General features: G+C 34.4%; 1 pseudogene; it reads right to left on the bottom strand.

Moving 5' to 3' along the window:
• Positions 1-12,321, bottom strand: part of LOC125092955 (uncharacterized) — a 91,977-nt pseudogene that overhangs the window by 34,384 nt on the left and 45,272 nt on the right.

The following is a 12,321-nucleotide window of genomic DNA, read 5'->3' as shown; positions in this document are numbered from 1 at the left end:
AATACAAAAAGGATGAAAAATTTAAAGATACAATTTTTATTTATTTATTTATTTATTTTAAAGATTTTATTTTAAAGATTTTTATCAGAGGGAGAGGGAGAGAGGCAGAGGGAGAAGCAGGCTCCGTGTAACCAGAACACAGAGGATTTTTAGGGCAGTGAAAATACTCTGTATAATACTATCATGATGACTACATGTTACGCTTTTATTCAAACCCATAGAATGTACACCACCAAGAGTAAATTCTATTATAAACCATGGATGTAGAGTAATTATGATATACCATTCTAGACTCACTAATTGTAACAAAAGTATCACAGTGTTGGGGGATGTTCAAAATGAGGGAGTCTAGGGGAGGTACATAAGAAATTTCTGTTCTTTCAGCTCAATTTTGCTGTGAACCTAAAAAATAAGATTTTTCAATTAAGACTATTAAGAAAGTAAATAATTCTCCAAAGTTTATCAAAAACTTATGTGGTTTTGTGCATCACCTCAGAGAAAAAGAACTCTTATCAGAGTCATTAAACCAAGAATGCTTTGTAATCTAAAGAGGTTTTTGTAGCAACTGTTATAATTTTAAATAGAAAATACTGCTGAAAGCTAAACACAAAACAAAATAAAATAGTAATAATACTAAAGCAGAGGAACCAAAAACCCCTCACAGTATAAACATTGTACTATTAATAGCAATGCTCAGTTTACAAAAATTTAGGGCTTTGATAAATCCACTGCTAAGTTGTTTGTGTGAATAACTATTCTGTTTTGACAACTAACATAAGTCATTTGAAAAGCTCATTCTGCTTACGCGAATTGTGGATTTTTTTCCCTGTCATTTTGAGTTGCTGCCGGGAAAAAATGTGGCTACTAACAAATTCATCATGTAGGAATTTTGAGCCTTGAGCATATTCTGATTTCTCTCTTTTTTGCTTCAATGTTTTGAATATTGGTTTCAAAAACATCCCCTATTCATCACCCATCCTTACATGAATGCTGTATGTATGTGACATTACTGTTATGCTCGACTAGTAGTGGACTTGTTCTCTCTGCCCCTTGAATCAGAACAAGCCCTTTGACCTGATTTGGAAAAAAGAATACATGGCAGGCATGGCATGGCATTCTGAGCCTAGGCCTCTGGAGGCCTTTTGGGCTGTCATTCTCTTGGAATTTTGCCCACTTACCCTTGAGAATAACAGAGACTGGCCAGGTTTAGGGTGAGAGACTACTATGGGCAGAGCTGATCCTTTCCAGCTAAAATCATCCTAGACCAGCCAGACCCAAATGGTTCATTCCCTGAATGTGTCAAAATCAGCCAAGTAGGACCTAGATAGATAGAACTTTCCAAAGACTCACTCTCTTGAGAAAGGATAAGATCATCAAAGTTTTAAAACTAAGTTACAAGTTGTTTACACAGAAATAGTTAACAGATAAAGAGTCTCAAATAAACAGCTAACTTTGATGCAATTAAGTCTCTCATTTTTATATAATAAAGATTTGTTAAAATCCACCAGTGCCCAGCATTCTGCAAGGTACTTTAGAGGAAATAAATATTGTGTGAGGAAAAGCCTCTGACCCAAATTAACATAATTCTTCAAGGAGGACAATACTAAATGGCTTTTAGGTATGCTTTGATATTTACACAGGGCTTCAAATTTCTCTGATCCATGACAACTCCCTCATTGTGAATCTAGGAATGCCACCAAGACTTTCTGACTTCCATTGAACTTTAGAAATATGCACATTAGAACAATCTTTTCATGGAAGTAGAATCTGAGAAAACAATGTATGTCCTTAGATTAAGACTAAGCTAAAATAATTGAACTAATTGATAAATATAACTGAAGTCTCTTTTAAGGGTATTGATCTGAAGCAAAAATGTATTAAAAATTACCTTGTATTAAATGTGAAAAAATAAGGAAAATTATTATAGTTTATTTCATTATTCAAAAACTTTAATCTTTATGTTACCATTGTTTGAATGTTAAGTATGACACCTTTCTTTTGATCATCCTTGTACCAAGAACTATAGTTCACAGCATTAAGAGGATGCTGAGACTTTTCCAGGAAACATCTTTCATGTAGTCAGACTTTCTAGATAAACCCCCATGTCTGCCTACATGGATGCAAAGAGACCCACATTACAAGACTCTGGATCATCCTACGTCATACTCAGTAGAAGTAGAGACCTTCCATCCACCTTAAAAGCAAAAGAGTTAGTCTTGCAAAAACCCTAACCTGCCCCACTAGAAAGTATCTGTAATAGAAACTGCCTACATTAAGTTGTTCTACTTTCAACTAGTGAAAAGAGGGCAAGGGGTGTAACACAAGGTTAGGAAGAAGGCAGGTGTGCATGTGTCATGGAATGTAGACAACAGGGCTGGGAATAGAAAATCTTCTGGTTAGGCCAGCTCTCATTTTTACCCACTGCAGAGCAAACCAGAGAACTTATCTAGTCCTCAATGTGCCCAATTTTATGGGATTTCTATAAGAACACATGTCACAAAATCTAAAAGGTTCTTAACATTCATATTTTAAAAAGAATAGAATATATAAGCTCTTCTGAAGTAGATTCTTAAATTTATGTACACTCATCACCCAAATCACAAAATGTCACACACAATACAGCAGAGTTTAAACTAATTAACCAGAAACCTATTCCAAGTGAAATTTTTTATGTCTGTTTTCTTTAAAGTTGAATATCATGTGTACCTCTTAAACACACATACACACACGTGTATCTTGGTATATAACCAATCAGTCACAGGTGTTTGTTCTAAGGCCTAAGTTTAATCAGACAAATGAATTGATTTTTTTCTTCCCGTATATGTGTGTGTGTGTGTGTGTGTGTGTGTGTGTGTGTGTGTATAGCTTTTAACAATGAAACTGTCTCACTTTCTTCAATATGCATTAAAACAGTCCAGATCACTCCCTTTTATAGCTTTGTCGTGTTACCATAAGTCACCTCTTCAACATTTAAATGGTAGAAAATTTTGAGAAAAGATGAAAGTTTTTGATGTAATAGTTGAAGGGGGACAAGTAGGAAACATGGACAGGAGAAGGGACATATGCACAATTTTGAAGCGATCTTAGGAAAATTTTGCATATCCTTGGAATTAGAAAATATATTTATTTCTTACTTCTGGTTGATTACTATGGTTATTTAAATGTATACATAACTTTGTTTCTTCCAAATTATTCAGAATATCTTCTTCCTAATTCTCATTGTCCTTAGAGTTGTGTTAAACTGCATAGTGATTTATTTAAAAAAATAGTGTTAATTAAATGAAGGCTAGGTAAGTGATCAGAAACTTAGTTGTACAGAGTATATTAAACTTGTAGCATCTATTTGAGTGATACTTGTAATTCCTAATAAAAGAGTCACCATGGAATTGTTAGGAATGTATTTTACTGAGTAGATTTTGCTCTGTGTAAAAACAGGAATTTCGGATCCAATTACTCTATAATTTAAGAGGCACAAGTCTTTAAACCTTGAGATAAGCCCTGTATTATATCCCTGAGAACTGAAGAAGTCAGCAACACAATATGTGCCCTAGAATGAACGTCATTTCTCCGGTTTCCAACTTACTTCATTTATGCATAAGGTACCCTAATAACCAGGGACTCTAAAGCAGAGTACAAAATAGTTATTAATGTAGTCAACTCTACATAACTATTTTCTAAAATGACTTCTGTACAGCATATAATTTCTGTGGTTGTAGACATCTCGTGTATTATGTGTCATACATGGGAAGGAACTTTTCCTGAGTACCATCTGCATTCTGGCATTTTTTGAGGTCTTAACGAGGGCCTTTACAATACAGGGGTGTGGTAAATTGACAGATTTTGTGCATTTTAGTGCTTTTGCACAATGTTTGCTGTGTTCATCACCATATAAGCTTTCAGGTTTAACATGTGAGCTAACAGTTCATCTTGCTGTGCAAATCAGCACATTAAGCAAACCTAGCAGAAAAGCCTGAGAGGTAAACAAAAAACCTGCACGAGGTTTTCTATCGAAAGCAATGGGATCTAGGACTTACATGATGATTTAACCTAAACGTATGAGTCTAAGTTAAGAAGTATAAAAAATGTCCTGAATATGTTCCTATACTTGCACAATAGATTATGAAAAGTGAAAGAAGGTAATAAAAAAATCAAATCAAGAATATTCTGTTCAACGTTAATATCAGTGTAGGATTAACTGCTATAACAAGAAGTTAAAGACTTATGTTTCTTTCTGTCTTAGCAATCCAGGCAGGTGCTCCTAGCTGGTGGGCAGCTCTCCTCTATTCAGGGACCCAGTGTTCTCACCTACTCCCTTCACTGCTCTGCTGACCTGCATGCCCCTGTTATCATCCACACCATGAAGGCTGGTTTGTTGGTGGCAGGTGAGAGAAGAAAGCATAAGGAGGCACTCCCATTCAGTTATAGGTTCAAGCATAAAAGCAGCACACTATTTCTACTTTCATTCCATTAAGAACTCAGTCAAATGACTACACTGACTTCAAGATAGCTGGAAAATGTAATCTCGTCACGTGTCCAGGAAGAGGAGTTGGGTCAACAATCATCTCTGCCACACAAACCAGCAGGTTCACACTGATGCGATTGTGATAAAATAGGTAGGTGCTTCTAAAAAAAATGTTAGTCCATCAAAAAGAAGCTAAAAAATCATGACACCTAATTAGCACAATTTAAAAACAATGATTGTCAGTCATTTGGCTGACATCAATCTGCCGTGTGATGGACAAGAGAAACAGCAGTGACTGTTAGAACACAATTTCATAAACTTGGAGAATATTTATGAATACAGCATCAGTGTGAACTGGAAGAGATTAAGGGTTCAACAGAGAAATGGGAAGAGGAGAAAACTCAAGTCTTTAAGTCCCTTTAATTAGGTATGTGTTTGAGTGGGGCACCTCTCCCAACCTCAGATTTCTCTTCTGTATGTAAAATGGCAAACACACCCAATCTAAGCAGTTCCAAAATTGCTTTACTTAATAAAATTAAAACAAGATAAAGTGTGTGAAAGCACTCTGCAAATCCACATAGACTCATATAAGGTAGTGCATAAAATGATGATATTTTTAATGATTATCATTAAAATTTTGAAAAAAAATAGTTGAATTGCATAGGGTATTATTGATTAAATGGTTTAAAATTTTAACACAATTCCTTCATCACATTTCTGCTTCATAATCAATAGCTTTTTCTCTTCTGTTTTAAAAATTACTAAAGGAAAATAAAATATTGGTGTTTGTATTAATTTATTATTTATAGGCCTTTTGAAAAAAATAGCATATTAAATTTTTACTTCTAGCATTACATTTTTAAACATTTTTGTTAGTGCATCTCTATCAGAAAATAATTTTAAGTTTATAGTGTATGTGTGTGTGTGTGTGTGTGGACATGTGTATATGCATATATATGTGTGTGAGTATATTTATATATGTACATAAATGTGTATATATAGAATTATTATATATCATAAGATATCCCATTTATTTAGTAAGAAATAAAAATTTTAAACTGGTGAGATAAAAATTAGAAAAAAATTTGTAAAATTTTATTTTGTTTTCTAGGGATAGATAAAACTTTTTTTAAAGATTTTATTTATTTATTTGACAGTTCACAAGTAGGCAGAGAGGCAGGCAGAGAGAGAGAGGGGGAAGCAGGCTCCCTGCCGAGCATAGAGCCCGATCCCAGGACCCTGAGATTATGACCTGAGCCGAAGGCAGAGGCTTTAACCCACTGAGCCACCCAAGCACCCCGATAGATAAAGTTTTTTGTTCTCACTAACATATTGTCAACAGTTTTTGTTATATAATAGGGGAATTATGATTAATATATATTATATCTCATCAATAATACATACTATATATATAGTGTTATATATTATTAATCAACACCCCATTATTTTATATGGGACCAGGTATGTTGTTAAATTTTATATTAAGAAGCTTTTAACCCCTTCTTTTCCTCCTGCACCACAATGAATAATCTTGCACTTATGTGAGTACGTCACCCTTCTCACATTGTTACCAATAATTTTATGTCTGCATTATTAATATATTTTAACAAATACTATTTATGTATATTAATAGTATGTATTAATAATAATATTGGGGATTATGTTATAGAGTTTGATTCCTTCCTAAAATATTGTCCTGTAGGATACAGGTATTAAAAAATCTGATTCTAAATTAAAATTTTATGTAATTGTTAGTGGACAAGACAAAGTCACAGAGGGAGACTAACCATAAGAGACTCTTAACTATGGGAAACAAAATGAAGGTTGCTGGAGGGAACTTGGAGGGATGAGGTAATGGGATGAGGGATGAGGTAATGGGATGAGGGACATTCTAAGAGCGCACATGATGTGATGAGTATAGGGTGTTTTATGCAACTGATGAATTGCTGAACTCTACATCTGAAACTAATGATACATTATATGTTAACTAACTGAATTTAAATAAAATAAGTAAAAAAATTGTTAGTGGATGCGAAAATTTAAAATGATAAAGTTACAATATTTATTACACAAACAATGATGGACACAGAAACATAAACACACACCCTTAGGACATAGTCCATTGTTATGGAAGTGGATATAAATCCATTATCCATTATTCATTAAGATGATAATTTTCAACTAATATATTGTCACATCTCAGTCATCATTACTTTTCCCTCACAATCAAAAGGTCCCCTACTAGTTATAGAAGAAAAATTAGTCATTTTTTTCGCTGTTCACTTTTTTTGCATTTTAGTATGATTTTTTAACCACAATTTCTGTGGGAGAATCATTTTAAGATTGTTGTTTATTTTGGGAAGAATATCCTACTTTGAACTAGACATTTTCACTTACGTAGCTAAAGAGAAATTGTAGTTTGTGGCACTACTTTGAAAATAAGTGAAAATTGATAGCAGTTCTGTGAACTCTGTAATAACTGGGAATATCGGGGGAATTCATCAGACAGATTTGAGTAGCCCAGTCACCACCTCACTACTGCATGTAGGATATAGGACCACATAAGATCTTATATTTTGTACTTGAAGTCTTAACCCCTTTTTTAGTTTTAAAATAAACCTATAATTAGAAGTTTCATGATTTTCTTCCTATATCATAATGGATAATCTTTTATTATCCTCATATTAAGCTACCAGGAATTTATTTTAAGTTACCAGTAATTTATTTTATTTATTTTAATTAATTAATTAATTTGTTTTAGAGAGAGAGCGAGCAGGGCAGGGAGGGTGTAGAACAACAGAGGGAGAGGGAGAGAATCTTCAAGGAGACTCCCTGCTGAGCACAGAACTCAGTGTGGGGCTTGATCCCAGGACACTGAGATCCTGACCTGAGCCGAAATCAAGAGTCCAATGCTTAACCAACTGAGCCATCCAGGTGACCCTCACCAGTAATTTTAACTCCCTCAAAAGAACCCTCAGATAGCATAACCTTGTATAAATTTGGATCACATATTGTAATAAAAAAGGGAAAACTTTTATTAACTCTCAAATATTGCATGAAATAGAAAATCCATAAATCCAAGGTAAGTACTTTTTTATATGTATCATAAAAGTACATGACTACTTATACTCTGGATTTATTATGTTTGCTGAAAAATAGCTAACCTTGTCAGAGAAACTTTTAACATTTTCTGAAGGGTTCTAGAAAGAAATGGAAACTACTAAACAGGCAATTTTATTTTAAGGTTGTGAGCTTGCCTGGGGAAAGAAAAGACATGGAAGAAAAGTGTATGCATATTGAGATGTCTGAATTGCATGAAAACTTTTGATCTCTTCCTTGCCAAAAAATCAGGATTCAAAATTACATTATGTATGAAAACCTGGAATATATGCATTCACTCATTTGACTGTATTTTCATAAATCTGCAATCAAAAGTGTCTAAATGATACAAGTTTTCCATATCATATTTGTAGGAAATCCCAGCCAGGATATTTTATTCTTTATTTGGAAGAGAAAAATAGCTAGACACATCTTACTAAAAGAGCTAAATATGCATGCCATTTTAAAGAAAACACTGTAGACGATCGTGATGTCTATTTAAATGTATGGAATTTATGTATATATGTATATTAAGAGGTATGTATGTCCTATTTTCTTCAAGAAAATAATTACTTTAAAAAATAAAATTGTTTTATAAAGTATATTAACAGGTGAAATAATAAACATTTATAAATACCTTGTCACAAAGTGCCTGCTCATTGCAATGATTAAGCAAGACTGGAATTATTTGGTTTTTGGGCAAAAACCATATAATATTCTGTTTAACTAGTCTATGGTTTCTCAGCCTTGATGTTTTGGATCTGGCAATTCTTCATTACAGGTTTCCATCCTGGGCATTGTAGTACGGTTAGCAGGATCCCCATCTTCTTTTCACTAGATGCCAATAGCACACCCCACCCAATGCAATTCTAACAAATAGAAATTTCTCTTCGACATTGTGAACATTGTGAATTGTATTTCCATTGGGGCAAACTGCCCCTGGTTGAGACCCATCATACGGCAGAATAGCTGAAATCAGAGCACTTCACCTTGCCCACATTTGTTTTTCTACTATGTGTGTACATACACACAGAGACTAAAAAGAACACTAAAAAAAAATCAAAGAGAAGAGCGATCTATTGGTTAACAATATGATAAAAACAAATAAAAAATAACACATGAATACATTTGCATATTCATGAAACAATAGTCACAACAAAATTTGTCCTGCAAGAGCGAACAGAAACTTCATCAGAAGAGGAAGTAAAGCAAATAATAATAACAATAATAATAATAATAATAAATTTCAAACATTATCACCTGGAGACATCTATCACTACCACAGTAAATTTAATTTTCATATATCAAAATGTCCACTAACTATATAAGGAGAAAATACAATATTGCAGTGCACATAAAGGGGTGATGATATGCATGTCTTCACACAGCCATGCGGCTGAAGCTAGACTGAACTGAGTATTACCAGTCTACTAAATAATACATCCAAGGTAGATCTAAGCAAAAGCATTTGCATCATACCTCAAGGGTAAACTCATACATAATAAACGTTCTGCAATACTCAAAGTTTATCAATATACTTAATAATAATCTGATTCACTGGCTAATTCTGAACCCCCTTTGGTGACACACTACCTCCTCAGGAAAGTTCAAGATTCTGCACACCCAATTACTCCTCAGCCACAACAGCTCCTTTCTCATTACTTAAGAAGAAAAATACGTAGTCTGAATCAAGGGCACAAAAGAGTTCTCAAGGGGTTATAGAGAGATCACCATAGGAGGATATGAAACTTTTAGAGAGAGGAGTAAATGGGAGTCAAAAGTTCACTTTCTCTGTGGGCTAATTTCTCTTTCCCTCACTGCAGCTACAAAATTGAGAAGGGAGGTTTTAAGGGAAGTCCTGCTTTCAGCATCTTTAGGGAAAGAGGACAAAGCGATCATCAAACTCCCATGAGGTCCTGACCACACACCAGCTACAGCTTCAGTGGTGTCTACAGACTCATGACAAGCACATGCTCCAAAATGTCACTTGTGTGATCCATAACTCTAACATAGGCTCATGGTTTTGAAAATGGAGACAAACATTTGTGGAAACTAGATCTACTCTTCAGGCTACAGGAAGGACTCAGATGTTAAATGAAGCAGGAGAGAAAGACAACATCGCTTTGAACACACAACTTTAAAAATCATTTGCCTGCACATTTCTCATGCCTCTTCCTTATCTTTACCTCCTGTCTCATTTACTTTATACATATTCTCTTTCACCTAACTAGTCAAACTAGAGAGCTGAAGAAATTTTTGCTACAAACAAAATCGGTTCCTTTTTTGATCCTGGTTTCCATCTCCCTGCAGAACTCCCCTTTTCCCTCCACTGCCACCTAGATCAAATGCTTTGCCTTAATGCTGAGTAATGTGGTCATCCCTGGTGACCTGAATGTATCCATGGAAGTTTTAGTTCAGACAATATCCTCCCATTTCCTTTGTCTCATTACCTCTAATGACTTCCTTGGCCACTCCACCTAAGCCAATTGCAGCCATGGTCATAAACACTCCTCCTCCAAAATCACATTCAAGCTTCCTTAAATCCTCTGGTTTGTAATTCCAGTAATATTCCTGAAAACAGACAGTGAAATAGTGCTTATTGAGCCATCTTTGATAAAAGACATTGTAGTTATTGATGGTGATGAAAATTATGGCATTTTATAATCCATTGTGGACAAATATAAAATAAAATAAATTATTAAAAAATAAAGGGCAAAAATCTATGAAGACATACAGACTATAAGACATCAAATCTTACTATTAGTTTCAACAAAGTATTATCAATGTGCTATAATATTTATAAACATTTACTCCCATTTTCTGTATATTGCCATAGATTGGTAACAAACCATTTGAAAGCCAGAAACCAGTTTGTGGACCACAGTTTGAGTAGAATTGCATTAACTCCTCTTCCCTTTATATCTTTTCTTTGCATTCATCTGGCAAACTCCAATTCCAGATGACCTGTCTTTCCCCATGCTTCCGAAGACAGCTGGAAGTTATCCCTCCTAATGGCCAATCTCTTAACCTGTGTTTTGGATCCTACTTAACTTTATCCTCTAAGAAACCTTACATGATCAACCTTTCTTTTATTTTTTTTAATCATTTTTTTAATTTATTTTCAGCATAACAGTATTCATTGTTTTTGTACCACACCCAGTGCTCCATGCAATCCGTGCCCTCTCTAATACCCACCACCTGGTTCCCCCAACCTCCCACCCCCTCACCTCTTCAAACCCTTCAGATTGTTTTTCAGAGTCCATAGTCTCTCATTGTCTTTTTTTCTCTTTCTAATTCTCAACTTGTTACAATAATCTGGATCCTTCTCATGGCTTTGTTTTCATTTTTTTACATGCCCCCAACATTGTTCATCTTAAAAAATGAAGTTTTCCCTCTCTTTCTCTCCCCCTTCATGACCAAACTTCTTAAAAAAATTGGTTTCCTCTATATCTGACTTTACCATCTTAATTCCTAACATCACTCCACTTGATTCTATTTCCACTACTCAACTAAAAGAGTTCTTTCTAAGGTAACCAAAAATCTCAATTTTGATACTCTCTATAAAGATTTAAGTAGTATATAGTACTACTGATTTCTTCTAAGAACTTTTTTTTTTCTCCCCCTTTTCAGAGTCTCTGAAAACCTACTGACCTGCTTACCTAGCTCTTTTAATTTATTTCTTTGTGGAACATTTCACCTTTATCTAGATTTTTAAATATTGGGTTTTCTTCTCCATTTTCCAGGCTTTTTTTACACTTCATCTGCACTCCATACCTATCCCATCAACCCTAATAATAACCCCAAATGCTTGCGAATTCCAAATTTACTTCATACTTAATCAATTCCATGGCAAGTTTTGTTTTCACATTTTAATGTATCTGATAGGAGAATGCATCTTTCAATGGATGGGGTTTCATATTTTAATTGAATTTTTTTTTCCTCAGTGACATGAATAATGTGCATCTTAAAATCCATTGTTTCTTAGATTTACTATAATACAGTTATAACCAATTTTAATCTTCCTTCTGAAATCTAGACCCATAGAACTACTCATCATTTCCACTTGGAAGTCTATAGTAGTCCTCAGTAAAAACCCTATTGTTGGAACACATTGTATTCTATATGAATGATGAACCCTGGGACCCTGTAAATGGACTAAAACTCATCATGTTAAAAATTGATCAAATGATCTCCTCCTTCTTCCATGTTTATCCATCTCCCAAACACCTCAAAATATGATATTTATCTAATGTTCATTGTTCGGTAAATGCCAACCTCACTTACCCATATATATAAAACCAGAAATCTAAATGACAATCTTTATATTTTTATCTCCTCAAATCAGGCATCAAGTCCTTTTTATTTTATCACCTAAATATTTCTCTAAATACCTTACCTTTCTCCATTTCCACCAATCCACTCTGGTGCAAGTGGTCATCATTCCACCTGGAACTCTGTAATGGCCTTCTAACTGCTTTGGCCACAGCCATTTGTTCTCCTTTCTCATCTTTACTTTATCCTGTGGTCAGGGTGATATAATAATGTCATCCATGTTTAAAACCCATTGGTGCCTTCTCATTGCTGGTGTACTCCTGGAAGGCCATGTATTTTCTGGCTATTTCCTGTTGATCAAGCCTCACCTTGAATTTTAGTCTTCCTTATTTTCTTAATTTCATTCATTATACCGCCAGTATATAGTACAGTTCCCAGGATATCATAGAAACTAGGTAAATATCTGCTAAATATTTGTGTCAAGATGG

This window comes from Lutra lutra, chromosome 1 (genome assembly GCF_902655055.1).
Source record: "Lutra lutra chromosome 1, mLutLut1.2, whole genome shotgun sequence".
Taxonomy (NCBI): domain Eukaryota; kingdom Metazoa; phylum Chordata; class Mammalia; order Carnivora; family Mustelidae; genus Lutra; species Lutra lutra.
The sequence above is the reverse complement of the archived record's forward strand: the minus strand, read 5'-3'. Positions and strand labels throughout refer to the sequence as shown.